Source organism: Quercus robur, chromosome 3 (genome assembly GCF_932294415.1).
Source record: "Quercus robur chromosome 3, dhQueRobu3.1, whole genome shotgun sequence".
Classification (NCBI taxonomy): domain Eukaryota; kingdom Viridiplantae; phylum Streptophyta; class Magnoliopsida; order Fagales; family Fagaceae; genus Quercus; species Quercus robur.
Window position 1 is genome coordinate 3,618,593 of NC_065536.1, and position 20,515 is coordinate 3,639,107.

Below are 20,515 nucleotides of genomic sequence, written 5' to 3' on the forward strand. Positions count from 1 at the left end.
TTAGATTCTTTTGTGTGGATAAAAAATATCCCACTAATCTACCACACCTGTTAGCAGTCGTACAAGTCAAGTTGGCCTATTTTTCTTAATGAAATTTTCAGCTCTCTCCTAAAAAGAAAAAAAGAGTTAACGATTAATGTAACAGTCTCATATCATAGAGACTATATTATTTTTTTAAGTTGTAGCTATATTCATTCTCCACAATATATATATATATATATATATTGTATACCTTTATTAATGTTCTATATGTAAAAAACACATTGTATTTATATAATTAAATAAAAAAGAAACAATTAACTTGGAATAAAACATTCTTGCTCAAATGTAGTTGCTTTAATCCTTTACAATAATTGAAACAATGTCCAACAAAAGATAAAAGCAAATTTTAATAACATGCTTTTAAGAATATTAAAAATAATTATCCACTTAAGTTAATAAAAATAATTAGATATTTTTCAATTCACTCAATTGAGTAATAGATTATTAATTTGGCCTAATGGTAAAGGCTTGGGCTAACATGCCCCAGGGCATCAGTTCAAATAGCCCCACTAGTTGCATGTTGAAATGCCACACTAGTTGCACCCCCTCTAACAATTTTTTCTTCACAAATTTTTTTAAAAAGTAATACCTTTTTATTCTTATTTATATTGAGTTCGACAATTTGCATTTCCTCTCTTTCTAACAAAATCTCATTCTTCAAAAGAAAATCTAGTAAAATGTAATATAAAGGAAGTTGATTCCTTATTATATCATCATAACACATAATAAGTAACATACATAGGTCATAAGAGCAACCGCATCAATGGTTGAAAAAGTTTGCAAAATACAAAAAGTGCTTAATTTTGCATATTTTAACCAAAAAAAAAAAAAATCTACATTAGTGCTTATAGAAGTGTGCAAATAATCAAAATTGCTATAGTAACTGTGCATGTATACACCGTTACTGTAACTTTATTGTACATTATTTTAATATTTTTTCTCTCCCCTCACATTCCCTCTACCCCTTACTCTCTCTCTCTCTCTCTTCAACCCATTATGGTTTTTCTGCTTTGTGTCTTTCACTTGAGAATGACTAGCCTTATCTTTCTTCTTCTTTTGTTTTCACTTGGCTTTTTCCTCGCACCTTCCCTCTTGTAATTTTCTTTCCCAAATGGATTGACATGGACCGAAGAGTCTTCACTTTTTCCACTTTATGATTTTTGCTTCACTTTAAGACTTTCGCTTCAACTGCTTTTCTGCCTTTTGAATAATTATTGTGACACAGCTTCTTTTATATTATTTTTTAGATTAGTGCTTCACATTTTTAAATTTTATATTAAATCACTTTACAATCCACACTCTAAATGTTAATTACTATCTTAAATATTTATAATCCACTTAATAATGTAAAATTTACAAAAGAAAAAAAAAAGTGAAAAAAAATTTACCTAATACTTGATTTCTTGAAAGTAAAGTACCATATAAAAAGAAAAAAATAAAGATAAAGATAAATCACTTCACAGTCCAAACTCTAAATACTAATAACTATCTTAAATATTTATTATCCACTTAATAATATAAAATTTACAACAACAAAAAAATTACCCAGTACATTATTTCTTGAAAGTAAAGTACTATACAAAAAGAAAAAGAAAAGAAAAAGATAAATCACTCTACAATCCACACTATAAATACTAATTATTATCTTAAATATTTATAATCCACTTAATAAAATATAAAATTTACAAAAGAATAAAAAAAAGTGAAAAAAAAAATTTACCCTATACTTGATTTCTTGAAACTAAAGTACCATACAAAAAGAAAAAGAAGAAAAAAAAAAGATAAATTACTCCATGGTCCACACTCCAAATACTAATTACTATCTTAAATATTTATAATCCACTTAATAATATAAAATTTACCAAAAAAAAGAGAAAAAAAAACCATAATTTGTTCAAAAAGAATAATTTTGAACAAATTCTACAAAACCAATTCAATCGGCCTGATTCCCGATTTCCACAGTTGAACCTCTAGTTATTGGTTTTTTTTTTTTTTTCACTTTTTCTTTAATTTTTTATTTTTAAGCATAAATGACAAGATTAGTGACCAATTCGTAGTTGAACCAATCGAATCGACTGGTCTGGTCCGGTCTAGTTTTTAAAACCATGAAAAAACCATAATCTAGCTCCTTACTGTTATAAATAAAAAATTAGCATTATTATTATTATTATTATTATTATTTTGTGCAAAAGTTTGTGGTTTTGTCTTGTCTAATGAAAAATATAATTTTTTTAGTAAGAAAAAAGAGCTGCACGTGTACGTGCTGCCCTAACTAGTGTTTTTTACATTTCTTAATTACTCATGCTTCTCCTTCTATCTTAATTACTGTGAATCTTAACCCTAAAAGTACAGTCCGATCCAACTGACGTATTCAGAGCTTCAATAATATTTTTGTGTCCTTTCCGGAGCTTCCTTTGTACCTCTCACTCGTTTGTTAGCTTTATAATCTCAATCTTTCTCTCTAGCTCTTCAACCTATGGAGGCAATTCATGTAATTTAGCGATCTGTCTAAAGGTGGATAGAATCAATAGACGGCAAATAAAAGGTGCTGCTGAAATACATGGTGAAGATAGAAGGAGAAGCATGAGTAATTAAGAAATGGAAAGAACACTAATTATGCGGCACGAGGGGCACTATTTTCTTACAAATGTGGAAAACAACAATCCGTTTGCGGATGTATTACTCTGTTTTCAGTTAAATGTATATCCGTTTGCGGTTTATAAATTCCCAATAAAAAATAAAATACAAACAAGTTTTTAAGCAATCCAGCCGACGTATTTAGAGCTTCAATAATTTTTTTTGTGTTCTTCTTTCCATACCTTTCTTTAAATGTCTCTCTCCTTTGTTATATTTAGGATCTCAAATCTTCCTTTCTTTAAATGTCTCTCTCCTTTGTCATATTTCTAACTCTACCAAACTACAATGCAGTTGTTGTAGCATTAGTCACATACTGGAATTCATGCAAGTAGAGGTATCTACAAGAACAAATTCATTTAGGTTCTACAGTGAGTAGATACTTTGTGATAGTCGAGTAGGGATGGGATTCTTTGAACTTGTAATCACTTGATTCTTGATTAATGGATTCTTTAGGAGTGATAACCTGAAATTCATTTGATAGGAATTTTGCTTTGCGAGAGTTTTTCCTATCATGATCAAATCACCATGTTAAACTTATTTTTCCCTATACTCTACTTTAATTTGGTGATTTGATTGTGCCTTAATCCGATTTGCATGTAATATTGAATAATTAATCAACTTGGGTAATTGGATTAATTAATTGTGGTCAATCTATAACCCAATAAATGGTATGAGTTTCACACACATATACACTTAGATTAGGTTAGAGTAGAAATTCTATCTTGTAAAAAAAAAAAAAAAAAAAAAAAAAAAAAAAAAAAAAAACTAGGGTCTATTTGGTTATAGATGTCACTTACCCATAATTCTAATTTTATATAAAATGGTGAAATATTTTAAAACATAAACTTACTTGAAAATTACACTTGTATAGAACTTACAATTAAAGGTGATAAAGAAATAGAAATAGAGGGTATTGCAAATGAGGAAAAAAAAATATCAAGATGGTTTTTCTCCATTGTCTTCCACTTGAGAAATACTAGCCTTATCTTTCTTATTCTTTTGTTATCACTTGGCTTTTTCCTCGTGCTTTCCCTCTTGTAATTTCCTTTCCCAAATGGATTGACATGGACTGAAGAGTCTTCACATTTTTCCCATTCATGATTTTTGCTTCGCTTTATGACTTTTGATTCAATTGCTTGTCTGCCTTCGGAATTATTTAGGAAAAAGATAACAGCTCACTTGCTTTACCTTTTGAGATCATTAAAATAATTGTGATTGGATCTTGGCTTTTTCGACGAAGGTTTGGAATTTATCACTTGGACTGAACAGTTGATTTTAAATCTGCGTTTTCAGATCAGTGAGTATGAGGCAATGTTTGGTATCTCTAACAAAAATAACTTTTACAGCTTCCAACTTTTATCCCAATAAGTTCAGAAGTTCTAATTGAAAGGAAGCTTGAAAGCTCAGAGAAAGGAATAAACTCATGGTGGAAACGATTTGAGAGAAAAAGCTAAACAGTGCTTATTATTAGAATACTGAGCTTAAGAGCTTCATCTATACAAGGAGTCTCTATTTATAGAGCTCTATAATTGAACACGTGGGGATTCCACTTCTAACAAACTATTCTAACAGATTCTATAAATATCTCTGCTGTAACAACCAAAAATATCTAACTGGAAAATATCTAGCTTGCCAAGAACAGAATCTTGATGTTGAAGAAGAAGAAGCAGAGTAGGGGAAGAAGCACCGTGCCAAGACGACGTCGTGTCTCTTAATTAGACTCAATAACACTATATCAACACGACACCGTCTTCATTAAAACACCAACACACTCCACTTAATCAGACAATGTCGTTTTCAATCATCAAAAACGGCACCATCTGGAAGTTACCGTTAGCTATGTCTTCCTCTTTCATCTCTCACACTTTCACTAATGTTTGTTTCGAAATTGCTTATTTTTGTTGACTTATTTATATAGCGTTTAATAAATATATAGTTTTGTTGACTTTTATGTTCAATGTGTTACAAAAAACTAAAAACTAGTTTATAGCTTGAAAAGGCTGAATCCGTATAATAAAGATATCTTACTCTGAATCCTTCTTTATTTCTAGGGAATTGATCGTATTCACTACCTGCATGTTTTGAGACACGGCATATGTTTAAGAGCATGAACAAGCAATAATTGGCAAGATTTACCATTGCAAACGGAGAACCATTTGATAAATAACTTAAGTCTAAGATTCATGTATATATGCTGCCCTTGAAGAGGATGGAATAATCAATAGCTGGGAAGATTTACAACTTTTAAAGCAGTATGCCACGTCTTAATTTACTAATGCTAAGAATTTGGGACCAAGATATCCTTTTCATCAAATAATCATTTAACTAGCGAATAAAACAAATTTCAGCTTCAAAACAGAATAAGAATTAAATAAATGTCTTGGTTCAAGGTTTAAGATTTGTGGTTTCAGAGACAGAAAATTAACTACGACAAACCAATAGTATCAGGCCTCTTGAGCTGAAAATACTGTTTCCTACCACAGTAAAGTAAGTACTCTATATAGAGGAAAATTCTCCAATCTACTTGCTTAGAATTACTGCAGAACTCAACTGACCCAATTGATTCAATCTTATGTTGATCTTCAGCAGATTTGGAACAAACTATTCGCAAAAACCCCTATATAGGCTAAGTACAAGCTTCTGCATTCCAGAAATCCTTGGACCCTTAGAGGTTCCCATGTCATCTTCTCAAGGTCGCAATTGAATATGCCTTCTGAGAAGCAAGTAATGAAATCTATGAACATTCTTAAATCACGCTGCAGAGCAACGTTAAACAGTATTTATTTGTAAAACTTGAACAAAAATAACCATTACTACATTTTGAGGAAAACAAAATGCAAACATGTTCTTAAGCAATGGCAATAGATTTCTTACTTAGATTTTTGTGTACTAGGGAAGCATATAAAAGCTATAATTTATAGCTGTCATCATATACACAATGAGACATATAGAGGTACACGCTTAACAGGAGTTGCTATGGATTTTTGTGCACCTTAGAGCATCTCCAACAAATGCTCTACCTCTACTTTTTCTCCAAAAAAGCTCACTGTTCACGCTCTAACAACTTCTCTAAACACACAACTTTTCCAAAAAAAATTTTGGAATTGCTACAGTGTTCTCTAGATTTAGAGAACACTGTAGCGACTCCAAACCATTATTTTATCTTAAAAAAATACTCGGCTGAATAAAAAAAATATTCTTTCTCTTTTCTCCTCTCGTCTTTGTCCATCTGTCTCTCTCTCAAACGGTAACATAGAAAAAGTAAAAAAAGAGAGAGCTTGAGAAAGAAAGAGTGAGAGAGAGCTGGAGATAGTGAGATCCGGAATGAACTAGAAAAAGAAAAAGAAGGGTAGATAGAGATAAGTGGCATACATGTGTTGTGGGGAAAAAACCAAGAGAGAAAGAAAAAAAAAAAAAAAAACGTATGGATGTACTTAAGAAAGGAAAAATAATATAAAAAAAAATAAGAAATGACAATCACAGCCGGCTCTAGCATATAAGCAAGAGAGGCAGTCGCCTAAGGCCCCAAGTAAAAAAAAGGCCCCCTAATTTTAACCAATAGAGTTATTTCTTTCATTTTAATATTATTAATTAAGCCCAAATATTAGCCAATAAATAAAATAGTATTTTTTTACAAAAAAAAAATTCTACTTTCACAATATTTTTCACAATACTTTTACAATAAATTCTAAGTAGCAGGACGTTACTAACTGTTATTGGTGGTTAAAAAAATAATTTCAATGGTGAATTCAAATTAGAACTAGTAACAACTTAATATCTAGAATTTGTTGTGAAAATGTTATGAATTTAACACTTCTAAAAAAAAAAAAAGAGTAATACACAAAAAATTTCACAAGATTTTTCATAACAATTGAGTTGGCAAGTTTTTACTTATTCTCATCCAAGTCCACCACTAATGTCACTATTTTACTTACCATTATTAATCTGCCACATCAACAGGCGTGAAATGTTTTGTCAAATTTTTTGCGTCTACAAACATTCTAAAAAAAATATTCTAGGTGGTTCATATTAATTAGTAATTTTGAATCTAACAAGAGAATAGATTTTAAGCAATATTTAGATTATTTTTTTTAAAAGTCATTTTTAAATATATAAAAGGTCTCAATTCTTTTTTCGCCTTAGGCCTCTCAATGCATCAAGCCGCCCCTGATGACAATTAAGAAATGCTACAAAAATATTTTCACAATAAATTTTAAGTAATAGATTGTTATTAGTTAATATTGATGAGTAAAAAAATAATTCCAGCGGTGGGTTCAAATGAGCACTAGTAACAACTTTCCACATAAGATTTTGATGTGATTCTTTTGAAAGTATTACAAAAAATGTTGTAGATATAACACTTTTCATTGAAAAATATAATTGTTGGGAATGAATATAGAAAGAATAAATGATGATAAAAAAAATAATAAAGAATGAATGAAAAAATAATATTTAAATGAGATAAAGAATGTGATAGAGAATCTGTTGAAAAGTGTATTTGAAAAAATGAGTAGTTAAAAGATAAAAGTCACTGTTCATTCTCCAAATAGTACAAAAATTTGGAGAATCTGCTAGAGATGCTCTTAGGGTTTTGTGACAAGCTACTTCTATATCTTCAAGTGTGGAATGAAGAACTCTGCCAAACCACAACAATCAACAGTTGCTATGGTGTTAGTCTCTACAAGAACAAGTCTAATTGTTTGTTGGAGCTGATATTGGTATAAGTCAATAGATTTTACTATTGGTAGGTACTTTGGGCTAGTCCAATTGGGGTAAGTTTCACTGTAATTGTAACCACTTGATTCTTAATTACTAGATTCTTTGTGAGTGGTGACTTGAAATTCATTCGGTGGGGTTTTTGCTTGTGAAGATTTTCCTCATCATGATCAAATCACTGTGACAAACTTATTTTCTGCTGCAATCTAATTTAGTTCGGTGATTTGATTATACCTTAATTTGATTTGCATGTAATATTGACTAATTAATCAACTTGGGAGTTGGACTAATTAATTGGAGCCAATCTATAACCCAACAAGATCAAAGGTTATGAGCATTAGAAACCTAGCTACTAGTGTCACAAACGTAGTGATGGTTGTGACCATTATATTTCTCACTGCGCATTTGAGTAATTGTCTTAAGTGCACTGATTTGCATTTGTATACTAAACTAATAACAAAGTTAATGAACGTGAAAAGGTATTGATTTTTAAATATTTTTAGAAACTTTTTATGGGGAAAAAAATAATTGATTTTTTTTTTCAGAATTTTTTATATTTCCAATGAAAGTGGTATCAAAACTTTCCTCGAATGGTTCATTAACAAATGCCCTAAAACACCCATTAACAAAACCATATTAATAAAAGTTGGTTTTAAATGTGCCCCTATCTCCTTAGTGATCAAGCATACAACAAAGGTACGAGCCTATAGGACAGATCTTGTTTAAGGAAGTTGGTTTTGAACATACCTCAAAATAAGTTACTCTATCCTCCAAGATAACTTAATAAATCTAAGAGCCTTTGCAACAGTTTGTGCAAAACTTTTTTTTGTCTATCTTAGCATAAAACCCTATTTTTTTCTATTTTACACAACCACTTTTCAAAAATATCAACATCAAATTATCTATTTTACACTATATTTCAAAAAAATATTATTTTTTATCAATTTCTTAAATCAATCTCTCTCTCTCTCTCTCTCTCTCTCTCTCTCTCTCTCTCTCTCTCTCTCTCTCTCTCTCTCTCTCTCTCTCTCTCTCTCTGTGTGTGTGTGTGTGTGTGTGTGTGTGAGAATAAAGAACTATTAAAAAATGAATTTGCATGTAAATAGTAATTGTGTATATTTATACAGTTTTTATACCAACAATCTAAAGTATACTTACACTTTGAAAAAGTGAGAAAAAAAAAAGGTTTTAAATAGCTATATATAAAGTCTAAAGTTAAAAACTAAACAAATAATCTTAAGCCAAACGATTGCTTTGTCCAACCCATGCAGATTGATTTTAAATATGGAGAGGCTTTTCTTAAGCTAAAATGAAAACCCACTTGACCAATATCTCAATATTTTCCCTTGCTATTTCAGTTCTCTCAAGCTTAGCATCCTTAACCTCACCATACCTCATCAAATTCATTATGTTCTTCCATAATTGTTATATAATGAATGCTATATCATTTGGATAATTACATGGCTCTTGAATATATATAGGGTTGGGTTGGGTTCAACGTACACCTGGTGTAACTCTAAGTAATGTTATACCACCCAATTACTTGTTATAGAATTCATATTTTGAAAATCTCACTGTTAAATTACATGTTCTATATGTTCTTAATATTCATACCAATTTTCATGTCAATTGGATGTTATATACCATTCAATCCATAAACTCATATTTTATGCATTATTTTAAACTATAAAAACTTGAATTTAAATAATTGATTGATAATATGACTATTAATCTTTGAGCACCTTGAAAATTTTCAAACATGGAAAATATACAAAAATAATATAATCTAATAGTGGATTTATCAAAATAATGTAACTTGAGCTCAACACACACACACACACACACATATATATATATGTCCATTGGGTTTTATTGAATATTTGTGATCTTCTTTGGTTGAGGTTCTTTTGGTGTTCTATTTTCATCCCACTTGTGATGACAATGTCCATAACATCTACACAACAAATCTTATGAAAACAATATGAATATAACATTTCTTGCTATCTCAAAACCTCCTATTATAAAATATCAATATATAACATGCAAGATAATAATTCATCTATTCAAATCTTTCCAAAACATAAATAGATAACATTATATTTTATGAACAAAGTTTAGTTACAAAATTTGTTGGAAGTGAATTTTGACAAATCCACCATTGGATTACACATCTTATTTTTATATCCTCCATACTTACAAAATTTCTAGAAAATTAAAGATCAATAACTATGTCATCAATAAATTGTTTAAATTGCCAGTTTTTGTAGCTTAAAATTATGCGTAAATTATAAACTTATAAATCATATAGTAAATAATATTTAATTGACACAAAATTTAACATGTGTATTAAGAGCGTAAAGAACATGCAATTCAATAATTAGATTTTTTAAATATGTAGTAATATTTATTTTATTGAGTAAGGTTGTAGCTTTAGATTACAACTAGTTTTGTAATTGAACTTTGTCCATATTTCTAAGACCATATCTGGAGTCTAATTTTATGTCATGTGTCTTACTCAATTTTCTTAATTTTTGTGCAACTATTTACTACATTACAAAAGTTGAAAAGTCCAATTTAATTTTCTTAATTTTTTTGTTTTAAATGAGTTATTAAGTGAGAAAAGTCAAAAAACCATATAATCAAAATTAATAAACTTTTAAAAAATCACCATCATTGATTTATTATTATTATTATTATTCAAAAAGTGGTTAGACAAACTATAATTGAGAATTTTATGGATAACAATTTAAATATATATTTTTCATTTGTTCCAAATAAACTTATATGTATTTTATTAGTAGCTATTTTATACTTTCAACACTACAAAAAAACAGGCCTATACTCACGCTTCAAAAATCGGGGTATAGCTCCTAAAAGCATTGGCATAGGTCCATTTGGGCTATACTAGCACTTTCTATAGTGCCATTTTCTAGCATCGATATTGCACCATCACAATAGACATGGCTAATCTATACCAGTGTTTTCAAAAGGGCCTGTATAGGTCTTTAACCTATAGCGGCGTTTTTAAAACACCGCAAAAGGTTTTTTTAAAAATTGGCTTTTGGCACCACTATTTGTCTTTCACCTATTGCGGGGCTTTAAAACGCCACTAGAGGGGTTTTTTTTTTTTTTTTTTTTTTTTTTTGAGAAACTTAGGCTGCTTTAACTCGTTTAACTCATTTAGTTTTGCACTTCGTGCGATGGGGGATTCTCCCCCAAACCCCCTACTAACACGAATGCCAGCAAGCGCTTCATTTTAATATGCATTTAGTTATGCTTTTTTTTTATATATATAATTTTTTTTTTGAAAAATAATTATAATATACTGCTAACCCCGCAGCTTGAACCCTTTCCCCCCTAGACCCCCAAACACTTTGTACATGGAGAGATGTCAATTCGGCTACAAGGCTTTTGACTTTATAAAACTTAGTTATGCTTATTTGTAAATGTATCTCATATATATATATATATATATATATATACACATCAGTTATAGTTTGGTTTTATATTATAGCTGAAATTTTATACAACTGTACAGCACTTCACTGTTGCAATTACAATACATGCAGCCAGCCAAAGTTTTTTATTCAGCCAAATATCATTTCTGAACTGCTTTATAGGTTATAGCAGTATTAATCAATGGAGCACCTGACAAGCATTGACTACTCATAATTCATAATCATAACTTAAAAGCATTTGGGTTAACTTAATTATTTGCAGCAGTTGGCAAAATTCTTAGCCAAGCATTATTATATCGCGACATGCACATGGCAAAGAGATATTTAAATATATATATAAATACAAAAATTCTTCGTATTAGACATTGATTCTCTCGTTCCCACAGAATATTGAGGTCATTATATCTATGTTTGTAAGTGCGACAGTGATTCGCATAAACTAAGAATAGGGTTGTGAACTTACATATTCTTTATTGTGAAAAAGGCATCTTCCTAGGAATCAAAAATTAATGTGTTTACGATGAGTATGGCTTATGTTCAGTGGCCACTGAACATGTTAGGATACGGATACATGTCCACTCTTAGACACGTGTCCACATCACAACGTATCCAGTGGCACTGGCCACTGGATACAAGCTCCACCCATTTAAGACTCCTTTGATACTTTATCCATGATTCAGTGGAATAAAAAAACAAATAATTTTTAGTAGTTTTGTTAGGAAGGTACCAGGAAGAAGGGGAGGTAAAGTAGCACCTACTCAATTTAAAAGATTTGTTGACCTAAAAGGCTGAAAACCCTTGAAAGACTTGGAACAAAATATAATCTCTCTCTTTCGCGCCATTTTCCTTTGTAACAACAACCAATACCGTTCAATAATTTAAAGTCGTTTTGCTAGAAAGATGCCTTTTTTTTGGGCACCAACTCTCTTCATACCACATCCAGATTTCTTTGCCTCTACATTATCTCAATGAGTAATGTTAAGTTCCACAACATTTTCACAAAAAAAATCTATATAGTAAATTATATTTATTTTCAATATGAAGTTACTATTAAAATTACTTTTTTGTCTACTAAAAACAGCTTATAACTTAGAATTTGTAGCATTTCTTGCTATCTCAAAACCTCCAATTAGAAAATATCAATGTATAACATGCAAGTTAAGAATTTAACAACTTAAATCTTTTCTACCAAACATAAATAAGTAACATTATATTTTATTTCTAATAACCATATTACTGTCTGGTAGTGTATATTATGAGTACTTATCAAATCAATTCCTATCTAACGGAATGCGATTGAATCAAATGATAAAGACATTGTTGAAAAAAAGATGATTTTTACTTGGATGAAACGAAAATTGGATTTATCATTCTGTAGCCAGAAAGATATGTAGCCACGAAATTGACTGGGTGGTAGAATCGGGGAAACACCTCTTTCTACCATATTTTGGAACTTAGTTCTGTGGAATATATATATCTACAAATGTGGTCACCAAAGACTACTCAGGTGATAGTATTTGGGCCCCAATTTAGTTATATGTGGGTTATGTCGCAATCCTACAAATTGGGCCCTAAACTTCGCCTGGTTTTTCTCCTCTAAGCCTTAATACAAGAACCTTTCTCTGGTTTCTCTCAGTTCCTCTGTGTTTCCCTGTGCTTTTCTCGCTGGCTCTCTCCCCAATTTTTCCAACCCCTAACTTTGTGTGCTTCAGTCCCTTATATAGCCTCCTCTTAGTGAGGTTGAAATTATTACATTTTGCTGGTTTCCATGCAATCCCACTTTCACCTCTAATCCCCAGAATAATCATGTCCTCTAAAAATTCTCTCGAAACTTGTTCTAGAAGCCGAATAGGTTCGGCAATAGATCCCCCAAAGTCATTAACTATGATTGGTTACCAACCTAAATCAACCCCGTCCTCTTGCCGAATTATCTTGGTCATCAGCTTGCACTAGGCCCATCGTGGTCCCGAACGCATATTACATTTCTCGATCGTTGCAATTAGACCTTGGCACATCTACTAGTGAATTGGTCTTTGCCCAACGATAGTGGGCCTCGTCTACCCAAACCATCCGAGGTCGCGTAGGCCATTCTAGGTCACTTGGGCTTAGACCCCTAAATATGGGCCGTTTTGGGTTACTTGGGCCCGAGCCCCTACAACGCACTTAACAAACTATTATCCTATTAATCAAGGGAGCACGTGACAAGCATTGAGTACTCATAATTCATAATCATAACTTAAAAGCATTTGGGTTAACTTAATTAAAAGCAGTTATATTATATTTGCAGCAGTTGGCAAAATTCTTAGCCAAGCATTATTATATCGCGACATGCACATGGCAAAGAGATATTTAAATATATGTATAAATACAAAAATTCTTCGTAATAGAGACATTGATTCTCTCGTTCCCACAGAATATTTAGGTTATTATATCTATGTTTGTAAGTGCTTCAGTGATTCGCATAAAATAAGAATAGAGTTGTGAACTTACTTCTTCTTTATTGTGAAAAAGGCATCTTCGTAGCAAACAGAAAAATTAGTTTATGCTTAAACACCCATAACAATTAATGTGTTCAAGACTCCTTGGATACTTTGTCCATGATTCAGTGGATTCAAAAACAAATCATTTTTAGTCGTTTTGCCAAGAAGGTACCAGGAAGAATGGTAGGTAAAGTACGTAGCACCTACTCAATTTAAAAGATTTGTTGACCTAAAAGGCTGAAAACCCTTGAAAGACTTGGAACAAAATATAATCTCTCTCTTTCACGCTAGTTTCCTTTGTAACAACAACCAATACCGTTCAATAATTTAAAGTCGTTTTGCTAGGAAGATGCCTTTTTTTTTTTGGCATCTTCTCTCTCCATATCACATCTAGATTTCTTTGCCTCTACATTATCTCAATGAGTAATGTTATGTTCCACAACATTTTTACAATAAATTCTATATAGTAAATTCTATTTGTTTTCAATATGAACTTACTATTAAAATTACTTTTTTGCCTACCAAAAATAGCTTAGAACTTAGATTTTGTTGCCTTTCTGGCTATCTCAAAACCTCCAATTAGAAAATATCATGTATAATATGCAAGATAAAAATTCAACAACTCAAATTTTTTTTACCAAACATAAATAAATAACATTATCTTTGTATATATATAGCGTTATGAGTATTTATCAAATCTGTTCCTATCTAATAGAATGCTATTGAATCAAATGACAAAGACATTGTTGAAAAAAAAAAGATGATTTTTCCTTGGATGAAATGAAAATTGGATTTATTATTCCTTAGCCAGAAAGATATATGGCCATGAAATTGGGATTAAGCAGAATGAAATTGACTAGGTGGTAAAATCGGGGAAACATCTCTTTCTACCATATTTTGGAACTTAGTTTTAGGGAATATATATATATACACACTTAATAAACTATTGTCCTATTAATGGGTGTCCTTAGGATATCTGTTAATAGACTATTTTAGAAAAGTTTTGATACAACTTTTATAGAAAATATATGTGAAATGATGTACAGATGTACAACACTTTACCATTACAATTACATTGCAAGATTTCGCCGGATCTAGCCGAGATCATGTCGTAAATGGTCTAGATTAGACCAGATCTGAAGAAACCTCAAAGATTTTGGTCATTTTTTCTCCGTTTTCATGCCAGATTTTCGTCGTTTCATGTCGGATTTTCACCGTTTTCCAGATCTTCGACCCCGACCGATCCGCCCACTGCCTGTTGAAGTTCCAACCCGCCCGATCCGATCATCCTCTCAGTTGGCGGTGGGTTGGGATTTCATCCACCCAATCTAGTCTGGTCGGATGCGGGTTGAGCACAAACCCGATTCGACCCGACCTGTGAACAGGCCTAGTCTCCATTGTGTCTTTCACTTGAGAATGACTAGCCTTATCTTTCTTCTTCTTTTGTTTTCAGTTGGCTTTTTCCTCGCACTTTCCCTCTTGTAATTTTCTTTCCTAAATGGATTGACATGGACTGAAAAGTCTTCACTTTTTCCCCTTCATGATTTTTGCTTCACTTTATGACTTTCACTTAAATTGCTTTTCTGCCTTTTGAATAATTGTTGTCACACAACTTCTTTTATATTATTTTTTAGATTAGTGCTTCACATTTTTACATTTATTTAGGAAAAAGATAACAGCCCACTTGCTTTACCATTTGAGATAGTCTTCAATAGTCATCATATTATAATGTTGGGAAAGATGTCACCATGTTCACACTTAAACATAGACAATTATCTCCTATATTCCTTTTCGAATGAGATTTTAAAAATAATTGTGATTGGATCTTGGCTTTTTTGACGAAGGTGTGGTATTGATAACTTACTCTGAACAATTGATTTTGAATCTGCATTTTCAGATCAGCGAGTACGAGGCAATGTTTGGTATCTCTAACAAAAATAACTTTTACAGCTTCCAACTTTTATCCCAATATATATCAATGCAGTGCAGTTTTGTGCTATTTTCCTATCGTAAAACCGCACTCTGCACAACACAATGCGGTGTGGTGCAGTTTATTACCACTTATGATGCGATGTCGTTACTTCATTTTGCGGGCGGTTTTAGTCAATTTAGGTAAGGTCGTGTGGTTTGAGCGATTTGGTGAATACCCCTAATTAGAAGTGGATAAAATAAAGTATTAAGAATTTTGTGAATAATAGTATGTATTGTGTTAGTTGATAGCATAGATGTAAAATTATGAGTAAAATACTATTTTGGTCCCTAAACTTTATCAAAAGTTTGTTTTTCATCCCTGAACTTTAAAAAGTTCATTTTTCGTCTCTAAACTATTCATCCCTAAATTATTGAAAATGTTTTATTTATATTCTTAAACTTTACTAAAAGTTTGTTTTTCATCCCTAAACTATTGGAAAAAGTTGTTTTTTCATCCCTATTTTTGTCTCTAAACCATTGAAAAAACTCTTTACAAAGTTTAGGGATGAAAAAATAATTTTTTTAAGTCTAAGGACAAAAAAAAAACTTTTGTTAAAACTTAGGGACCAAAATAGTATTTTACCCCAAAATTATTTATGTCCTCAATAATAATAATAATAATAATAATAATTATTATTATTATTATTATTATTATTATTTTGAATTAGACACTAACAACATCGTCATTGTGTCAAATCTAGCATCAATCAAAATTATGCTTCTCATAATATTCATGAAAAAAATGTTAAGTCTATTATAAAATAAAGAAAATATAAAGACAAGAAAATGAAACATGCTAGTGAAATTATATTTGATTTTTTTTTTTCTAGTGGTCATCCCAACAACATATTAATTATGAAATTGATATAGAATGCACATATATTTCTCTTTTCTCTTTGTGTTTCTTAAACTGCCTGAGTTTCTATATTTGTGTATTACAATGAGCTATTATTAGCTCATATATATAGAAGGAAAAGTAGGCTGAACTAAGGGGACAAGACCATAAATTGGAGGGCCAAATTTCAACCCCTAATATATAGGGTGGGTGGTTTGTCAAGCTACCCATGTGCAAGAGAGAGAGATAGATACTTAACACTTCCCTTTAATGACCACTTGCTAAGGATATATATATATATATATATAAGGAAATGTTAACAAATGTTCTAAAGAGATTGATTTAGTAACTATTTCTAGAGATATTTTATGGGAAAATGATAAACAATTACTTTTTTGAAAACTTTTTTCTATTGTAAAGTTGTAATTTACAACTATATTTTTATGTTGGCTTTAATTCCGTGTCAAATTTGATTGAAATTCAGTTCAATCATTTCCTTGTATTTTTGTGGGATTTAATGTAAGGGCTATGTGTGAGAGTTTAGTGAAGATTCTATGAAGATGAAGAATTCGTGACTAGCTCACGAGTGCCAACTCGCAAAAGGCCATGTGAGAAGCACATGCTAGAATTTGAAGAGTCTCTTTGCCAGGCTAGATTTCACAAGTCATTCGCAACTCAGGCCAAATCACGAGTGACCAACAAAACTCTCTTCCTGGATGATTTTGAGTGTGCCTTTCCACATACCTTTACCAATACTATACAAACCCTCATTACCTACGAAATTGTAACAAGGAGTTTTTTCAAGAAACTTTTGAGAGAGAAAACTCTAGCCAAACACTTGAGAGTTAGAGATTGTATACCCACAATCATCTACACCATTTCTCTAAAGTTTTCTTTACTCCTACCTCTCCATCTACACATCCTTGAGAGGTTCTTAGCCCAAACACTTACCTTACCCAATTTAAGTGTTGAAGAAGTTTTGGTGCATATGAGAAGCATTAGAAGAAGCCATTGAGTGGCGGAAGCAATTTGGAGCTAATTGCGGGATCCGGACAACTAGTGAAGACATGGCTCCATGAAGCCCGTTGGTAGCTGGAACTTGGAGAGTTCAAGTATATTGGATAGATTAGGCTTGGAGGGTCTCTTCCTTATTCAAGTATTCCAACTTTATTCACTAGTGGATCAATTTCTGCTTAGAGGGCCGCAGAGAGGTTTTTCATCAAATACTTCAGTTTCATCTTCAATAACACATCTCAGTGTTATCTTGTGTTTGTTTCTCTATCCCCTACTCTTTAAGCTTTACATTTATTATTTATTGTACTTGCTCATGCCTTAGAGTCGTGTTCCGGTTTTATTGCGTATCATTTACTCTTGCTTTGCACTTAGTTAAGTTAAAGTAAAAGCAAATAAGCCGTAATTTAAAATTGGGGATCTAAATTGGCTATAGTGTTTCACACTATTTGAGCTTTCATATATTTGCCATAAAAATGATATCAAAACTTTCATAATATGATTTATTAATCATTGCCCATTATTGATAGTTGCAAGCTATACATTGGTAACCCCGTTGTTGACAAAACAAATGTATAACATGACCTTCTTTACCTTTTTTTTCTTTTTTTTTCTTTTTTTTTTTCTTTTTTTAACATTTCCTTTTCCTTTGATGAGCTGTATGTCACTTCTTTCAAGAAGTTGTAACGAGGATCTAGAGGAGAGGCATCAAACAAGACATTAAAAAAAATAAAATAAAAATAGTTTAAAAAAAAAAAAAAAAAGAAGAAGAAGAAGAAGAAGAAGCTCTAGTTAATACTTGTCACTTGACCTCCCCTACTTGTTTCAAACTTCCATTTCTCCTCTCAAACTCGTCACTTTGGAATTTAGTCACTGTCTCCTCTTTCATTATAACTTTAAAGTCTCTCACAATTTCACTCTTTAGATCTCTCATGTCTCTTTGCTGCAAAATTAAAAAATTTTCAGTGAGTTTATGCTCCCAATTGTAACTCACCTAAAAAATAATCAAGAATCACATTTTAATCTTTAATTCTTTACCTCTCTCTCTCCATGGAATTTTTTTGCCTTCAATCCCACAGTCTTGGATCACCTTTCTTACTCTGTTTTTGGTTAAATGTATATCCGTTTGCAGTTTTAAATTCCCAATAAAAATAAGGGTAAATTTCACTAACTACCCCTGAGGTTTGGAGTAATGCCAAACAGATCCACAACTTCTCAAAACTAACCAATTTGGTCCAAGTACGACTTAATCTCTAAACACAACCAAGTTTTTAAGCATCCAGCTGATATATTTAGAGCTTCAATAATTTTTTTGTGTTCTTCTTTCCGGACCTTTCTTTAAATGTCTCTCTCCTTTGTCATATTTAGAACTCTGCCAAACTACAACAATATTGATTGTTGTAGTTTTAGTAACATACAATTTTTCATGCAAATGAGAAGTATTTACAAGAACAAGTCCAATTGGGTATTGGAGTTGATACTGGTATAGGTCAGTAGGTTCTACTATAGGTAGGTACTTTGGGATAGTCTAGTTGGGGTAAGATTCTTTATACTTGTAACCACTTGATTCTTGATTAATGGATTCTTCAGGAGTGGTGAACTAAATTTCATCTGATAGGGTTTTTGCCTGCGAGGGTTTTTCCCATTATAGTTGAATTGTCGTGTCAAACTTATTTTCCGCTACGCTCTAATTTAGTTTGGTAATTTAGTTGTGCCTTAATCTGATTTGCATGTAATATTAACTAATTAATCAACTTGGGTAATTAGATTAATTAACTGTGGTCAATCTACAATCCAATAAGTGGTATCTAAGTAAGCACACTCAACTAGGGTCTATTCAGTTACATATGTCGCTTACTCAGAATTCTAATTTTATATAACGTGGTGAAATATTTTAAAATAAACTTACTTGAAAATTACACTTGAATAGAACTTACAATTAAAGGTGATAAAGAAATAGAAATAGAGGGGATTGCAAATGAGGAAAAAAAAATATCAAGACGGTTTTTCTCCATTGTGTCTTTCACTTGAGAATGACTAGCCTTATCTTTCTTATTCTTTTGTTATCGCCAGGCTTTTTCCTCGTGCTTTCCCTCTTGTAATTTTCTTTCCCAAATGGATTGACATTGACTGAGGAGTCTTCACAATTTTCCCATTCATGATTTTTGCATCATTTTATGACTTTTGATTCAATTGCTTGTCTGCCTTCGGAATTATATATTTAGGAAAAAGATAACAGCTCACTTGCTTTACCATTTGAGATAGTCTTCTATAGTCATCATATTATAATGTTGAGAAAGATGTCACCATGTTCACCCTTAACGTAGACAATTATATCCTATATACCTTTTCGTATGTGACTTTTAAAATAATTGTGATTGGATCTTGGCTTTTTCGAGGAAGGTTTGGTTTTGATTACTTGGACTGAATAATTGATTTTGAATCTGCATTTTCAGATCAGCGAGTATGAGGCAATGTTTGATATCTCTAACAAAAATAACTTATTCAGCTTCCAACTTTTATCCCAATAAGTTCAGAAGTTCTATTGTCCGTTTCGAAATATTATATCCCAACTTCTACAGCCAAGCATTATTATATTGCGACATGCAAATGGCAAAGAGATATTAATAACTATTAAAATATATGTATAAATACAAAAATTCTTTCATAATAGAGACATCAATTCTCTCATTCCCGGAATATTGAGGTTATTACATCTATGTTTGTAAGTGCGTCAATGATTCGTATAAACTAAGAATGGGGATTGTGAACTTAAGTATTGTAATTGTAGGATTTGTTATCAATGAAATAACTATTGTGTTTCGTTGTTGTCATTGTCAACTTGTGCATTATCTCAAAAAATCCAGTTGAGTTTGGTTGTTAATGGCTTGCATAGTGTTTAAATCACTGTGAGCACAGTCAGAGACAGAAAAATTGGTTTATACTCAAACTTCCATAACAATTATGTGTTTAAGATTTAACCCCTTGGATACTTTTTAGCCATGATTCAGTGGAACTTAAAACAAATAATTTTTAGTCGTTTTGTTAGGAAGTTACCAGCCTACCAGGAGGAAGGGGAGGTAAAGTTGCACCTCTCAGCTAGACTTGTTGACCTGAAACCCCACGAAAGACTTGGAACAAAATATAATTTCTCTCTTTCACTTCATTTTCCTTTTTAACAACCAATAAGGTTCAATAATTTAAAGTTGTTTTGCTAGGAAGATGCTTTTTTTTGGGGGGCACTTTCTCTCTTCATGTCACATCCAGATTTCTTTGCCTCTACTAACTTATCTCATTGAGTAATATTATATTTTACAACATTTTCACAATAAATTTTATGTAGTAAATTATATTTGGTTTCAATA